The sequence below is a fragment of the Poeciliopsis prolifica genome, unplaced genomic scaffold (genome assembly GCF_027474105.1).
Source record: "Poeciliopsis prolifica strain line A6 unplaced genomic scaffold, Auburn_PproV2 SCAFFOLD183, whole genome shotgun sequence".
Taxonomy (NCBI): Eukaryota; Metazoa; Chordata; class Actinopteri; order Cyprinodontiformes; family Poeciliidae; genus Poeciliopsis; species Poeciliopsis prolifica.
Window position 1 is genome coordinate 90,883 of NW_026562558.1, and position 14,984 is coordinate 105,866.

Consider the following 14,984-nt stretch of genomic DNA (forward strand, 5'->3'; position numbering starts at 1 on the left):
TTTTGTCTGAACTTTGTGAGGAGCTCCTCTGTAGAAAAAAATAAATCTGCTGAATTATGGCGTTAATAACAGTGTGAACCGACTTCTCAATCAGGTTCAGCTTTTATGTGATGATAACTCCATGTTGAAGCTGTGGGAAATTAAATTCACAAAGTTTTACCAGATTTAATAAAAGCGGCCGCTCTGAAGCCGATTCACCCTCAACTTTCCAGACGCCTGCAGACAAATGAACCTTTTCAGCGAAATATTTCACAGATCCAACATTTACATTCAATCAGAAAAATATGTTTAGATTTAAAACCATCAGTGCATAAAATACTAAAATAAAGAACATAGCAATAAAATCAATGGCGGTTAAAACTCTTGTCCTCGCCGCCTTTCAGCAACACTTTCAGTTCTCCGAGTCTTTCTCTGTCGGTTTGAACTCTTTCTGAGCGTCGGTGCAAGCGGCAGCACATGCAGCACATGGAACCCGGATCGGTCCAAACTCTGGGAACGAAGGTTAAAAAGGAAAGGACCTGAAACTGAGCCTTGTGGAACGCCGGACTCTCCACTGGATTTGGCGGGGCTGCATTAACAAACTCCAATTCACAGCTGAAAGTCACTCTGCATCCAACTCCAGTCTTACCTTTGACCCTGTTCCCCGTTACCAAGGCGACGCCCCAACAATCGGTGACAGTCGCCTTCCCTGCTCCCGGCAGAGCGGCGGCCCTCAGGGCGCACGGTCCGGCTCCCTCCAGCCGTTCCTCATGAATAGCTGAGGCCTGGCGGCTTGAGGCTCCAGGGAGGCGAGGCGGTGGTTTGAATCTGCAGCAGAGCGCATCAGTCTGGAGCAGGATGGAGGAACACGCCATCGGGTGAAGCTTCCCACAGAGGCTGAGGAGTTTTCTCCCCTTTATGGCTGGAAAAGACTCCCAGTCCCCCTCTGACCTCCAACTGCAAATAGAAGATTTATTATTTATTACCAGCACAGCGGTGAACTTCTTTCTTTAGAGCTGCCCAGAAAAGAAATCGTGTTTTCTGTCTTTGAGGAGGAGAGTCTTCAGAGCGCGATATGAAACGAGTCAGACACATAAATCAAACCGCAACTCAAAGCAGGACTGATTATTTATTCAGGGTGGAGATGGAGTTCCTCCGTCGCACTGAAGGGAAAATACTCTGCAAAATTATTTTATGTTTTGATACTTACAGTTTCTACTGTTTCTAAAAACAACAATTAAAATCATAAAACGCCCGGATGCTTTTAAGAAATCGTTTATTTATGTCTGTTTCAAAAACCTCAGTCACACAGCGCCGTTACCTAGCAACCCGTTACCTAGCAACCCGTTACCTAGCAACCCGACCTGAGCCCGACCCGTTGCCTAGCAACCCGTTGCCTAGCAACCCGACCCGTTACCTGCATGGTTGGAACGGCCATGACTTTCTAGAACTTCTTTGGGGTCAGAGGTCAGAGTTTATTGGGGCCCTGAGATGCCAACCAGCTGCTCCTGGTTGTGAAAACGTTGTTGCCATGTATAACTGTATAATTAAAACTTAATAATTAAAAGAAGCAGCAGGAACAGAAACAGGAGCAGAAACAGGAACAGGAGCAGAAACAGAAACAGGAGCAGAAACAGAAACAGGAGCAGAAACAGAAACAGGAGCAGAAACAGAAACAGGAGCAGAAACAGGAACAGAAACAGAAACAGGAGCAGACGTCTTTCCAACGGTGCAGCATCAAAATCTGGAGGGAAAAACTGAGAAGCTTCAACCAGAAGGAACAAAAGAAGGAAAAACTTCATCAAACTCAGAAACAGTTGATTTTACCCTGAAACGTTGCAACTTCTGAGAAAACGAAAGCTGACCTGAGACACAGCGGGTCATTTCCTGTGGAAACCTCAGGAACGCCTCGTTCGCTCGCATCGTCATCTCGTCATTCCAACGGGAACTAATCTGTGGCGACGTTTCTTCAGGAACGGTTTCGTTTGCCTCCCGGTTTGCGTTGAACTTTTCGTTGCAGATTATTGTGTCTCAAGGTGAAATTCAACCTTTCATCCGCTGATGTCGATGTGTATTAATCTGACTGAGGCTGAAGAGTCTTTGTGCCGCCTGCAGAGATATCAAAGCTGATGATTCAGAGTTATTGACCTTGAGATGACATTGATTTCCCTGTTAGAGATGAAAAGGAGTTGCTCTGAAACACTGTAAATATTTTCTGCAGAGGGTAATGATGAGTGATTTTCCACTTTTATTGGCTCTGGGCATCAATACTTTCTTCAGGTTGATGTAGAAACAGGAAAATCCTCAAACTGCTGTTTGTGAAGAGCTAGCATGCTAACAGAATGCTAATGTCTGCAGATGTTACTGCTGGATGGATGGATTTATTTATTTTGCTTTATTGTTCCTGCAGTAGTTTTGTGCCAGATTAAAACTTTACTTCATTCTGGTTTGATTTTGGGTTCATCTCCAGTTCAAACTAATTCTCTGAAATGTTTTTCACGCAAGATGGGAAATCAGGAGAAGCTGGATGCAGATGAATGAAGTTTTGTGAAGTGCATGCGCCGTCCGACTCCCAGACCTAAACAAAAGCAACTTGTGGGTTTAATTGCTGCAGCCTGAGCAACTTCCCGGCCCGGTTCTGTTCTGCGAATCACAAACCGAGCTTAATGGTGTCTGTCGGACTCTTATAACGGAGTCGACGCAGTCGGGGGACCCGAGCGCTTCCGGTAGAAACCAGGATGATTGCCTTGGTCCTCAAGAGTTCTCATCAGCAGCGCGTAGAAAGAGGCGTTCGCTGAAGAAAAACGGCTAATGAGGGATTAAATGTTAGCAAAACAGCATCAGCAAATCTAGTTTCTGCCGGAAATATTCACAGAGGAGCAGCTTTTAAACATGGCTGACTGAAGATGAAGGCATTTACATGGAGAGCAGAACTTGTTCTCTGAGTTGGAAAGAGTTTTGTGTTGTTTTCCCGGTGGACAGAAGAAGAAGACGAGGAGGAAGATGATTGACGCGACTCCCTGCTGATGTCTGGGTTGGGCTCCGTCATTAAAACCCCATTACATTCCTGTTAATGTACATTTAATGATGCCGGATCGTCCTTCACATGCAGCTCTCTGAAAACAAAAACACATTGATACGCCAGCCATACGGAGGCCTCTACCTGCCAAAATTAACACATTTACTTTTAGCAGTAATTCCTTTATTTTAAATGTAGTGGCATTGCTATATTTATGTATTGATCTGATATTTTATTTGTTTTTATGTTAAGAAGAAGAAGACTTTATGCTTTACAGTAGCTCCATTTATTGGACTGTAATTTTCATTCCAATTCATTTTAAATATGATTTAGAGTAAATAAAATGATTCCCTGCAGGTTTATCTGACTTTCTAGGCTTCCTGTCTGGAAAGCTGCTCTCTAGGATCTCTGCTGCTCCTCAGTTATTTTCCAGCGTTGTAATTTTGGAAGGAAATTAGCTCCATGATGAGTTTGACCTCCAGCTGCTGATATCTCGACCTGCTCCAGGTTTGGTGAGTGGCAGCGATAATCTGAAAATGGACAAAACCGTCTCAGAGCAAATCTGTTTTCCCGGCGGCTGGAGGAAAACAGGAAGCAGACGGAAGGAGAAATAAACCTGCTGGAGTTCATCCACAGACGACTGGAACGGCTTAAACCAAAACATGTTGGAATGGCCTAGTCAAATCCAGACCTGATACTAATCTAGAAGTTGAGGCAAGACTTGAAAGTTTCAAGGCTGCAGGTAAAATCAGTTCTGACTCAAGAAGGTTGAAAAAAAAGCACACCGCACTATTCAGATTGTTGAAGAAACACCGCCATAATGAAATGAAAGCATCTGTGTGGAAAACGTGCTGCTGCACATAAACATGTAATTTAATAAGTGAGTCAAGTTTATAATGATAAAATCATAAAAAATAATAAAGAAGTCAGATTATTTTATTTCTGATCCTAAAACAAGATTTATGGAAAAAGTGAAATAATCGCTTGAAATGTTGCTGTTTGTTCAGAGGAGGCGATCGCGTTTCTGTTGAATTCCTCCATAATCTGTTTCCAGCTGGCACCAGAACGTCATGCTGGTTCTGCTGGTTCTGATGGAGCAGATTATGGATCTGATCATGACCTGCAGATTAAATGACTGGCAGAAATGAAGGCTGAGCCATCACATTGTTTATTATTTTTCTGCTTATTTGATGATGTTTATGTCTTTTTTAAACTATGCAGTAAAGGGAGCTACGGAAGAAAATTAGGACCACCAAAAAAAGAAAATGATAGAATTCTGAGATTACAGTTAGAATTTGTGTTTGTATGGAAAGCCATGTGTGCCACAGATTGCTACTTTTATGAACCATCTGGTTAGAAAATCATGCAGAAAATGTCTCTTTATGACTTAGGAAACCATAAAATACAAAGAAAATCCCTTCTGAAACAGGACAACCTTCTGAACGATTGAAATTACAGCGATTACTCTGGTCATTGAACGCAGCTTTAAACACATAAAAAGCAATGTTCAGTTACCACAATAAATGCTGAAATTTTTTTGTAATTTCTTCCATCATAAAAAGCAGCATTTTGACGTGTTTTTGCTGATTTTGCTGTTTTTTGTGTTGCCTTCTAAACAGACATGTCAAAAGAGTGGCGATTTGTGGCACGCTTAGCTTTCCATATATTCTCAACACAACTGTTTCTCCCTGCAGCAGCCTGACTCAACCAGATCATTTTTACACCCGGTCATCATCGTCGTTGCACCAGAGCAAACTTTTAATAATCGTCTCTTACAGTTTTTGTGCGAATCAGACTGTTTATAAATCGTTGCTCCAACATGGCGTATCCTGTCCTGCGGCTCGGTTCTGCAGAGTTTCTCTGGCTGTGTGGGTTTGTGGTGAAGTTCAGGTGAAGTTCAGGTGAAGTTCAGGTAGACAGCTGAGGACAGGACGGACCTTGAGGGCCGACAGAAGCAGCTGGGGGAAAATGACTCTGCAGCAAAGCGCGCCGACGCTCCACGAAATCTGCCTGCATAATCAGGGAACAGCAGGTTGGGACAAAGTCAGCCCAGTCCGAGTTCCTCCGGGTCAGTGAGGGAGTTCTGGAAAGTTTCCTGACAGACGGACGCAGAGCGGGACTCGGTGGTAACTGTGCTAACCCCGCCAGCTGCTGAGACTGGCTTTAAAAGCGAAGTCTGCAAAAATAAATCTGCTTCAGAAGGAAAGTTTCTCAGACTTTTGGACATAAGGATGTTAATGATCGTTTCTAACACAGAGGGCAAAACAAAGAGAAAATGCTTTTCATATTTTTAAGTAAAATGTAATAAAAGTAAAATTTCTTCTGAGCAATGAATAATTATTTCTCAAATCTGGATATTTGCTGAAATGCCAAAAGTTTTCTTCAGCTAACTGAAGAAAAAACTGGAATAATTATCTCTGTAGAGACAAAGGAGATCCTTCGACTTTTTGGTGTGTGGAAAAACCTGCTGTTAGAAACTTTGGGATGACCTTTGACCCTGGGAAATTTTCTTTTTGAATTTTCCAAACATTAAAAAAGATAAAATTATTCCCAGAAAACAGCTGGTTTGGTTTTGAGGCAGTTGAGACACAAATGGAAGAACAAAAACGTATAAAATGTAAGTTTTGAAAGGTTTTCCAGCCTTTCTCCAGGGTTTCTGTTCGTTTAAACATTTATTTCTTCATTAAATCCTGATCACTGCCGTGTCTCATCTTCTGTCAGGTTCTTTATTCAGGTTCTTAAATTGTGTCCCAGTGAAAACCTGAGTGAATCTGTTTCAGTTTTTCTGAAATCAGGCGTTTCTGATATGTTGACCCGTTTCTCGGACCCGCTGAGGTTTCCGTCTCTCCTCCTCGTCCTGCGTCTGATGGCGGCTCCAGTCTGATGGCGGCTCCAGTCTGACGCGGCGCTGCCAGAGCAGCAGATTAATGGAGCAGCTTCCTCCTTGGCAGCGATAAAACGCCGCCGCGCCCGCGGCTCTCCTCTGACGCCGTATCCAAATGGATCTGTCGCACTTCTGGAGATTAGATTAAATTTGGTGGTAATGTGAAGCCCATTTTGTGAAGAGAGATAAACTACCATCTGCTCTTCTCTACACTTTTTCACTCACATCCTCAGCTATTATCAGCATCCACATGATTGTGGTCTGGATGTGTCTCAGATTATCAGAACCGGCTCGTTTCTCAGCTTCTGTTCGTTTAAACGTTTATTCTTCATTAAATCCTAATCACTGCCGTGTCTCATCTTCCGTCCGTCTGCCCGGCGTCCGTCTGGGCCCGGCGTCCGTCTGGGCCCGGCGTCCGTCTGGACCGGGCGTCCGTCTGGGCCCGGCGTCCGTCTGGACCCGGGCGTCCGTCTGGGCCCGGCGTCCGTCTGGACCGGCGTCCGTCTGGGCCCGGCGTCCGTCTGGACCCGGCGTCCGTCTGGGCCCGGCGTCCGTCTGGACCCGGCGTCCGTCTGGGCCCGGCGTCCGTCTGGGCCCGGCGTCCGTCTGGACCCGGCGTCCGTCTGGGCCCGGCGTCCGTCTGGACCCGGCGTCCGTCTGGGCCGGGCGTCCGTCTGGACCCGGCGTCCGTCTGGGCCCGGCGTCCGTCTGGACCCGGCGTCCGTCTGGGCCCAGCGTCATGCGGCGCCGGACGCCGTGCTGCCAGCGCGCCGCAGATCGCCGGTGGGCGGCGTGGAAAACGCCTCACGCTGTTTGTTTGCCTCTGATGGATTCGCCGGTTCTTGATGACAAAATTGCATGCTGAGAAAAACAGTCTGGAGTTTCGTCCTCCCAAATGTACCGCCGTGTTTGGACCACTGACCGGGAAAGAGAAGAGTCAATTTAGGCAAAAACACTGAAATATTTTTTGATTCATTCATTTTCAAAGGAAAAAAAAATTCCTGGAGGTCAAAAAGTCAAAAGTTTTCTGGACAACAAAATGTTTGAGCTACAAAAGTTGAATGTTTACAAGAAAAATCTCAGAAATTCTGAGATTTTTTTTAGAAAAAAACTTCACATTTCTGAGCCCCAACAGTCATAACTCTGCAAGAAAAAAGTTTTGACTGTTTTAGATTAATCTCAGTAATTTTGTAGAAGAAACTGGGAATTTTCTGAGCTCAAAAAGTAAAACAATCGCAGGAAAATATCTGATATTTTCTAGAGAAAACATTTTCTGTGTTTGTAAAGTCGAAAATGTTTGACTCAAAATTTTTCTTGAAAAGTTTTTACTTTTTGAGATCATAAAGTTTTTTCTGGATACTTTCTGAGATGAATCAGAAGTTTTTCTCTTGTAAATGTACAACTTGTTGAGCTCAGAGAATTTCTTTGTCTTTTCTTGAATATTAAAGAAATGAATCTCAAAATTTCAGATTTGTTTGGTGGAAATTTCCGCCTCCTGTTGTCTGATAAAAAGCCGTTGGATTGGAAGATTCCCAGCTCGGCACGCAGCGCCGTGTTCCAGGCGCCTGAAAGCCTCACAGCTTCATCCATTGATCTCTACAAAGCCTTTGATACAGCAGATTTTGTAATTATGCACACTAATTAGTGCTCCCACTAACTGCAGTGTGTACTTGTTGATGGCTTCACATCAAGTCTTGTTTTGTGGTTTCAGAGCGTAAAATGCAGATGGCTCATATTCACCGGCTCACTTTACTTCAGTCTTTAAATGAAATTGGATCTGAGCGTGTGACCACAACAAGTTTATTAACAACAACTTTCTGGTTGAATTCAACACTAAAATTTTCAATCAGTCTCGCTCTGCATCAATGGAAATGTTTCAAAGCTGCTAAAATCCTCTAAATTACTTTAAGATGAGAATTTTCCAGCGGAAACTCCTTTCATGCCGACTTCTGTGAACAAAGGAGAAATTTATTTTGAACAAAAACCCATTTTAGGAGGAAAGTCTTTGAAAAATTATGACAATATTAGAAATTTAGCAGAGTTGATCAAATTGGTAAATCTTGCTTTTCTCTCTTTCTCCTCTGTGCTTCCATCACTCTGACATCTGGGATTTTAGGAAATGTTTATGGTGAACACTGCTAGCTAAATCATTAGCTAACTGCTAGCTAAATCATTAGCTGTGCTAGCGTAATTTTAAACATTAGTTCTGCTTTACTTTTGACATTATGATTTACATCTTCTGTAACACCATTAGCTGTTGTAGTTTATATCTTGTTCTCTGCTGTCTGTGTTTTATTCTTGTTTGATAAAGTTGAAGAAAAGGAGAGACAGGAAATGAGACGACAGCCTGAACAGTCTTCTCCAACTTCAAGATAAGAGCATGATTATAAACGTTTAATTACTAGAAAAATTCATAAGTTGATAACTGAAAGTTACCAAACAAACAGGTAAATAGCGAAGTGGTTGAATGTTTTCACGGTTAGCTAAATTTGATGTTAGCTGTTAGCAGATTAGCTAACAACTCGCCACTCATTGTTGGCGTCCTGAATTACTGATGTGGGGTCAGAGGCGACGTCACACTGTGTGCCACAGAAATGTCAGAACAAACAACAGGTTTTCTATTTTAAACAGTTTTTAGCATCTTAAATTAGCTATTAGCATGATTAGCTTGGCAGCAGCCTGGGTCTTTTCCTTATAGAGTTCCTTTTGTGTTACAATGATGCTTTATTTTAGGATTTGACACCTTTTGATTTCCATACATTAAGACTCTGTGTATTTTTTATGTTTTTATCTGAACTCTGATTCTAATCACAGCTTCTCTCAGATCCTCCCGGTTTTTCCACCAGCACGTTTTCCTCTCATGATTTATAATTTTAGATTTTACTTCCATTTTTAGTATCTTTCATTTTCTCTCTTCAACATGAGAAAAAACCAGAAGAATTTTGCTGCCTTTCAGAAAGAGTCGTCTGTTTTATTCCTCTTGCTTTAAAATTACAGATCAGATACTTTTACCAAACAACTTGCTGTTTTTTATAGTTAAAAAGTGTCAGCTTTTGGTGTCTCCTTCAGATTTAATTGTTGGACCGATGCCTGCAGACTCGGGCTCTAAAGTGAAGCAGGATGGGACATTAGGAGAGACAAAGATTGTTGTAAGCAGGAGGTGATTAAAGCTGGAGTGCTTCATGGGCCGGCAGCCAGCAGGATGGAGAGCCCAGGAAATTACATTTCTGAGCAGAAGGACTTCTGGCGATTACAGTGAGAACAGGAGCTCCAGAAAAAGTCTTCACTTGAAAATGTTTTTAAAAACCCACAGCGTAGTGATGCTTGACATACATGATCTGATATGGAAATAGAAAGTGCAAAGAATGGGAAAACAATTTGATTGTTTAAACGGCCCCAGATCTGTTCATTCATTAAAAAACTTGTTTTTTAAGCACATTTAATTGTTTTAATCAGCAAATAAAAAGAGGGCGACATTTCTGTCAGAAATGTTCATATTTTTGTCAGAATATTTTTAGGTGTTTGAAAAACATTTTCAACTTGGAACAGAAATTTAAAAAATTGTTCTAGAATTTTTTTTTTGTTTTGTTTTGGTTTTTTTTGTAGCAAATTTACAACTTTTGAAACTCAGAAATTCTCAAAATTTTCCTAGAAAATTTCTGAGTTTTGGCAAAAACGTATCAAATGTATGTGTTAAAAGTCGGCTTTGCTGCACCAAAATCAGCTTTTGTTGAAATGATTGAACTTGAATAAATATGTCAAACACTTTGATCCAAATCAACAAACAAAAAGTTAAACTTGATGTTTTTCTTTTAATGCAAATGTGCAAAATCATGTTTTAATGTCTGGACCTATGATGAATAACATCCCCTTCCGACAAACAGACAACTTTTATCTGGTTGACTTTAGTTTTTTAAATCTACTTTTGACTCAACAGTTCTGTCCAAACAGTTTGGACACCCTGCTGTACAAAGTCTCCAACCTACTGACCAGAAATATAGAGCTAAAAATATTACTGCCTTTCTAAAGATTTATCACAATCCATGAAATGGTTTCAAATGAGTCATTTCTTATATCTATATTTCCATATAAAAACATTTATTTATTTGTTTGAAATGAACATGTCACATGTTGATATAAGCAAAAGTTTTGAATGAAAAAGAGAATTTTTGGAAGAAAAATGTCATTTAGCAAAGGAGAACCAGCTGTTTTGTCCCATTTTACGGCTTTACATTGACATTAAAGTTCAACATCTGCTTTGAAAAGCCAAACTGAGGAAGTTGTTCATGAAAACAAGCCGTATTATATTCCTGCTCTGAAGATGACGGATGTAAATGAGTTCCTCTCAGGGGGAGCGGCGGCACGGCGGGAGGAAACCTCCTGCTTTCTCTGACGTTTTGTTGGTTGACTTGCAGCCGCCGTAATTAAAAATCTGCGCTGGAGGGGAAGCTGGGATTGATCAGCGCAAACAACGTTACTGGTACAGGCGACCAAATTCATTAGCCGTGTTTGCGGCCCAACGCGAGGCGATACATCCTTCCAAACATTAGATGGGTTGATATCACAGTCCAGCTTGCTGAGGGCTTTTCTCAGTAAGTGGCAGCAGATGAATATTCAACAGTTTCTTGCTGCAGGGCTTTAAACTCCCAACTGTTCACTGCAGATAAAGTTTAATATTATGATCAAAAACATGTAATCCTGATGCGTAAAGCAGTTTATTGCCTCATTGATCCAATGAACATTTGATAAAAACAATGGCAAATTAACCGAGAGGAGCTGAAATGAACTTCTTTGCAACGTTTCTTCACTCAGGAAGACTTACAGCAGCATTTCAATCATGTGGCAGTCTGAACTTTGACTAGGCCATGGCAACACTTTGCTTTTTTAAATTTTAACGTGTATCTTGCACCCTTATGGAAGAATAACCACACCCCCAAAAGTGGGCGGAGCCAAAGTACAAAGAGGGGATGGCCATGTCTGGTGATGAGTGGAGGAGGTTTAGCGGGGTTTAGTCTAAACAGGAGAGGCACTGCTGCCAATTTAGCAACTTTTTCTCAAAAAGCAACAAGCAACCTCTGCTGCCAGATCTGACTGATAGTTTTCAGCCCAAAATCAAAATAAAATCTGTCCAAATCTAAATGACATTTTCTGTTCTTTGTCCTTTTAAGTCATGTTGTTTCCCTAAAATTCTGTTTTCCAATACGACTGCACAGTGAGGCTTGATTAACTCATGACTAATCAGTGATGATCTCGCAATATTTAAAAATAAACTGACTTATCAAATAAGTGCAATAATACTGCATTTTATTAAAAGTGACAATTATTTTGAAAGAGTTTCCATCTGAAGCATTTTAAAATGTGCAAAGCAGCAAAGATTTTAACAAGTAGCCCAAAACAGTTTTTTTTCCAGCCAGATTGGGTGGAAACCCATCTAATCTGGCAACACTGCTAGCAACAAATTTTTTTATTGTGAAGCACAGATAGTTCTGGATTATCATTAGCTGCATCCTTAATCTGAAGAAATTACATTCGTCAAAGAAAAACATTAATTTCTGTTTTGGGAGTGAAATGAATTCTGAATGGATTCTACTATGATTAATATTGGTCATTTCAAGTTCCATTGATTGTTTTAAAATGCAGCTAAAAAAAACAGCAGACTTTTAAATTATTTTTATATGTTCAATATGGTTTTCCTTCCTGTTTTTATCAGTGAAATAAGATTTTAATTATTTTATATTTTTGACATATCAGGCATACCGTAGGAGAAGCTAGTTGCTTCTTTTGCTTTACTTAAAGGAGATCTGAAGAGGATTGTAATGACTTTTGAGACTGGCATAGTCAAAGTCCTTCATTTCCTTTAAACCGCAGAGTGTTTTATTATTATCTCATGAATTATTTTTTAAGGTAATTGATTTTATCTTGACGTATCAGAGGGAAGGGGGTTATATTTAATGCCTTCTGTATTTTCTATGAAGGATAAAAAGTAAAACTTCACTCTGAAATGTAAAATATTGAGTATTTTCTGAGCAACAACAGGACGTTTGGAGTCGTACTGGGTTTCTATTGGCCTGCTGGTTGGAGTTGCTTTCTCTCCGTCCGCGCAGTGAAAACGTTTTCCTGACATCTTAATTGCCTGATGTGAGCCTCTCTGATCTAATGTGGTTTATCGGCTTCCTCTGCTCTCTGGGAGCCGCAGGGCCTGAAACGCTGATTGTCTCCATGACAGATATGATCAGCATTAATGCTATCATTAATCACAGCCTGAGTAATGCAATGCTAATGCTGCCAAACGCACACACATATTTATGCCAGTAGGTGAGTCCTGTGGGGGTTCTGCACAGCGGCCCACTTGGTTCTGATTCTGTACGTGAGGCAGAACCGGGTCTGACCGAAGCCACAGAGTTGGAGCGGAAACGGGTTTCCACTCAGTCTGGGGGGAAAACCAGAGGAATGTTCAGGAGACGAGAAAACAGATCAAAAATCTGTAAACATCAACATGTGAGTCCTAAACTCCAGGGATTATTTCAGATTATAATTATTAAACTTGATTTTTGGGACAGAAACAAAAAATAAAAAGCATTAAACATCAAACCTGATGCAGCTTTTACTGACCTGGAGAAAGTTTTGGCTCCCAGTGAAATATTGATGAAATGATTCTGAAAGGATTCATTCACCAGCAAAGAGCTGCATAACTATGGAGATGGATGGATGGATGAATGAATGAATGAATGAATGAATGAATGAATGAATGAATGGATGGATGAATGAATGAATGAATGAATGAATGAATGGATGAATGAATGAATGAATGAATGAATGAATGAATGAATGAATGAATGAATGAATGAATGGATGGATGGATGGATGGATGGATGGATGGATGGATGGACGGACGGATGTTAGGTTTTCTCCACCAGTCAGAAAAGCAGAAAGTGTTTCCTGAACTGGTTCTTTTCCTGAACTGATTCTTTTCCTGAACTGGTTCTTTTCCTGAACTGGTTCCTCTGGTTTGAGCCAATCAGGTTTCATTTCCTGCTTCGCTGGCCGTTTGCAGCTTGTTTATAAAAACTAATTAATCTGATGCAAAAGCTCGTTATGGAGGAAGCGTTTCCAGTCTGGCTGGACTGGGAACAGTGGGAGGCCCTGATGGTTTTATATAGTTCAGACTGGGTTCATGGAGCCGATCAGAGCCGCGCTGTTGATGGCACCAGTGCAACCAGATCAGTGGGCGGACTGGGAAAGATTATTCATCCCAGTAACAAACATGCTGCTGATTTATGGGTTTTTAGTTCTTAATTTAAAAGTTTGAACTGCTGAGCCGCTTCCTCTGCAGAGACTTTGAGTCTCATTTGATCGCAAGACTAACCTATTAATCCATCAGTTATTCTGTGGATTAATCGGATAAAAAGATTAGAATATTCCGCACAATTTTCATATAGCCATTTTTTAAAATTAATTATTAAAAATACAGTAAAAGATGCAAAGAAATCATTTTTTTAAAATATTTTTTCAGATGCGCCAGCAGGAACATTTGCTTCATGCTTTGTTATGTAAAACAAAGTTTCTTTTCCTCCACAGAGCGATTCCAGCTCCTCGTCTACCTGGAAGCCCAGGTTTGTTCCTCCTTCTGAAGTCTGTCGGGTGGATAACGTCGGCCTTCAGGTGTCGGACCCGCAGGAATTCGGCTGTGATGTCTAAACTCCGGCATTTCTTCTCCCTCATGAATACTCAGAGTTTATTCTGCTGAGTCTGGCAGACAGATCAGATTCTCGTAAGAAACGTCTCCACATTTTCCCCGAGGAAACGTGATCCAGACGTTCGTCTCAATGTGACCTACTTGTTTCTGAAGTCGCGACAAATAAATATGAAAAATCCACAAAAAGCAGGAAAAAGAGAAGCAGATGGGAAAAACTGAAACGAGATTTCATTTAATTGCTTTTACTTTCATGAATGCATGAATGGAGATAATTTTAGGGACAAAACAACTGCATGATTTCCAAGAAAAACAATGATAGCAGTTTGATGTGCTTCTAATCCATATTGGTTTAATGAAATGGATTAATTAATTAATCAATGATTAATCAATTATTGAAATAAATGTCAACTGATTTACCAATTGATTGTTAATTTTAGTTTACAGACTCAAAAATATGCATTTAAAAAAAAACCCCAGCACAACCAGTACAATGTTTTAGATTTAGATTTTTATCCAGAAAACTCAAAAATCTGAAAAAAAAACAAAAACAAGGAAATTTCTGAGTTTAAATTGTTGAAAATTTGCTTTAAGAAACTCAGAAATGTTTAGGTTAATTTTGTATTTTGTAAAGAAAACACACATTTCCACCGGCTGCAGCTCCTCGCCTGTGATTAGCTCTTCTGCTTCTCGCATCATTCCTCCTCTTTACTGCGTGATTCTCCTCTGGTTCCTCCATCTTTTCCCATTTTCCTCCCACTTTCCCGATCTTTGCTCCTAAATATATCACTAAAATATTTAGTTGCAAAACTAAATATTCAGGTAAATATGCTAAGTAAATATTTAGAAGGAAAGCACACCCTACTAAATACTGACTAAATAAATGTATTAATTAAATTTACCAATAAATATAAATATTTAGCAAATATAAATGTATTTCCACTGAATATTTAGCGTGTTAGCTAACTAAACACTTAGCTTCAACCTAAATATTTAATTAGCAAGATAAATACACTATTAGCATTAATAGCGAGCAAGCTAAAACTAAATATTTAGTTTTGAGCTTTAGCTAAATATTTTGATTCAAACTAAATATTGACCTGAAAACTGATTATTTAGATTCAGTGTAAATATTTAGTTTGTTAGCTAAACATTTAGCTTGCCAAGTATTTATCCATCCATTTTCCAACATCCTTGTCTGGAGGCGTTGCTAAGTATTTAGTCCAACTAAATAATTAACTAAATATTCAGCTTGGTAACTAGAACTTGGAGCTAAATTGTTAGTTGGTTAAATACATATTTAGTTGGTTTAACTAAATCTTTGGCTAACTAAATATTTAGCTCTAAGCTTTAAACTAACTAAATATTTAGTTTCAAACTGTAGCAGTTAAAAAAATGAATCAGTTGGT

At 40.2% G+C, this 14,984-nt stretch overlaps 1 long non-coding RNA gene across 2 annotated transcripts in view; it reads left to right on the top strand.

The window, feature by feature from the left end:
• LOC129356648 (uncharacterized) overlaps positions 1 to 13,994 on the top strand; it is a 28,838-nt gene extending 14,844 nt beyond the window's left edge. For both annotated transcript variants that reach the window (XR_008605433.1, XR_008605432.1), the window contains one exon: positions 13,461 to 13,994. This is a non-coding gene — a long non-coding RNA (uncharacterized LOC129356648). The remainder of the gene's footprint in view (positions 1 to 13,460) is intronic.
• Positions 13,995 to 14,984: the final 990 nt, after the last annotated feature.